The sequence below is a fragment of the Propithecus coquereli genome, unplaced genomic scaffold (genome assembly GCF_000956105.1).
Source record: "Propithecus coquereli isolate 6110/MARCELLA unplaced genomic scaffold, Pcoq_1.0 Scaffold926, whole genome shotgun sequence".
In the NCBI taxonomy this organism is placed as follows: Eukaryota; Metazoa; Chordata; class Mammalia; order Primates; family Indriidae; genus Propithecus; species Propithecus coquereli.
In genome coordinates, this window is record NW_012155574.1 from 1 (window position 1) to 2,042 (window position 2,042).

Consider the following 2,042-nt stretch of genomic DNA (forward strand, 5'->3'; position numbering starts at 1 on the left):
CACTGCTTTCTTTCTCAAAGTTATGCTAACCAGTAAATTCTGCAAACTCTAGCTTTTTTCTATGATAGAATACATCCGTTTGTATCTGAACCTGCTTTGGGCAAAAAGGTTTCATACTTATAATGAAAAGACTCCTGATTTCTTATGCGAGTTTTAGTACAAACTGTACCCACTGCTTTCTTTCCCAACGTTGTGACGGCCTCTAAATTGGGCAAAGGCTGGCTGCTTTCTCTGAACAGAATACACGCCTTTGTGTCTGATTCTTCATTAGGAATAAAGCTTACATACTTATAATGAAAAGACTCCTGCTTTCTTACGTGTGTTTCAGTTCAAACTGTACCACTGCTTTCTTTCCCAAAGTTGTGCCAGCCTGTAAATTGGGCAAAGTCTAGCTGCTTTCTCTGAGAGAATACATGCATTTGTATCTGAACCCACTTTGGGCGAAAAGGGTTCATACTTATAATGAAAAGACTCCTGCTTTCTATCGTGAGTTTTAGTACAAACTGTATCCACTGCTTTCTTTCCCAAAGTTGTGCTGGCCTGTAAAATGGGCAAAGTCTTGGTGCTTTCTCTGAGAGAATACACAGATTTGTATCTGATTCTGCATTAGGAATAAAGCTTTCATACTTATAATGAAAACACTCCTGCTTTCTTATGTGTGTTTCAGTACAAACTGTACCCACTGCTTTATTTCCCAAAGTTGGGCTGGCCTGTAAATTGGGCAAAGTATAGCTGCTTTTTATGAGAGATTACATGCATTTTTCTCTGAAAGCGCTTTGGCAAAAAAGGTTTCATACTCATAATCAAAAGACTAGGCCCTCTTACGTCTGTTTTAGTACAAACTGTATCCACTGCTTTCTTTCCCAAAGTTCTGCTGGCCTCTAAATTCGGCAAAGTCTGGATGCTTTCCCTGAGAGAATACATGCCTTTGTATCTGATACTGCATTAGGAATAATGGTTTCATACTTATAATGAAAAGATTCCTGCTTTCTTACGTGTGTTTCAGTACCAACTGTACCCACTGCTTTCTTTCCCAAAGTTGTGCTCGCCTGTTAATTGGGCCAAGTCTAGCTGCTTTCTCTGAGAGATTACATGCATTTGTACCTGAACCTGCTTTCGGCAAAAACATTTCATACTTGTAATGAAAAGACTTCTCCTTTCTTACGCGTGTTTTAGTACAAACTGTACCCACTGCTTTCTTTCCCAAAGTTGTGCTTGCTTGCAAATTAGGCAAAGTCTAGCTGCTTTCTCTGAGAAAACACATGCATTTCTATGTGTATCTGCTTTAGGAATAAAGGTTTCATACTTATAAGACTCCTGCTTTCTTAAGTGTTTTGGAACAGAAACTGTAGCCACTGATTTCTTTCCCAGAGTTTTGTTCTGCTATAAATTGGGCAAAGTCTAGCTCCTTTCTTTGAGAGAGTACATGTGTTTGTATCTGTAACTGTATTGGACCTAAGGGTTTCATGCTTCTAATGAAAAGACTCCTGCTTTCTTATGTGTGTTTGAGATCAAACTATACCTACTGCTTTCTTTCCCATGGTTGTGATATCCTGTAAATTGCTAAAAGTGTAGCTACTTTCTCGGGGGGAATATATGCGTTTGTATCTGTAACTGCAGTGGACCAAAATGTTTCATACTTATAATGAAAAGTCTCTTGCTTTCTTACTTGTGTTTCAGTACAAACTGTACACAGTGCTTTCTTTCCCAAAGTTGTGCTATCCTGCAAAATGGGCAAATTCTAGCAGCTTTCTCTCAGAGAAAACAGGCATTTGTCTGTGTATCTGCGAATAAAGGTTTCATACTTATAATGAAAGGACTCCTGGTTTCTTATGTGTGTTTCAGAACAAACTGTACCCAATGCTTTCTTCCCCAAAGTATTGCTATTGTGTAAATTGGGCAAAGTCTAGCTGCTTTCTCTGAGAGAATACATGCATTTCTATATGCACCAGCATTTGGCTTAAAGGTTTCATACATATAATAAAAACACTCCTGGTTTGTTAGGTGTGTTTTAGTACAAACTGTATCCACTTCTTTCTTCC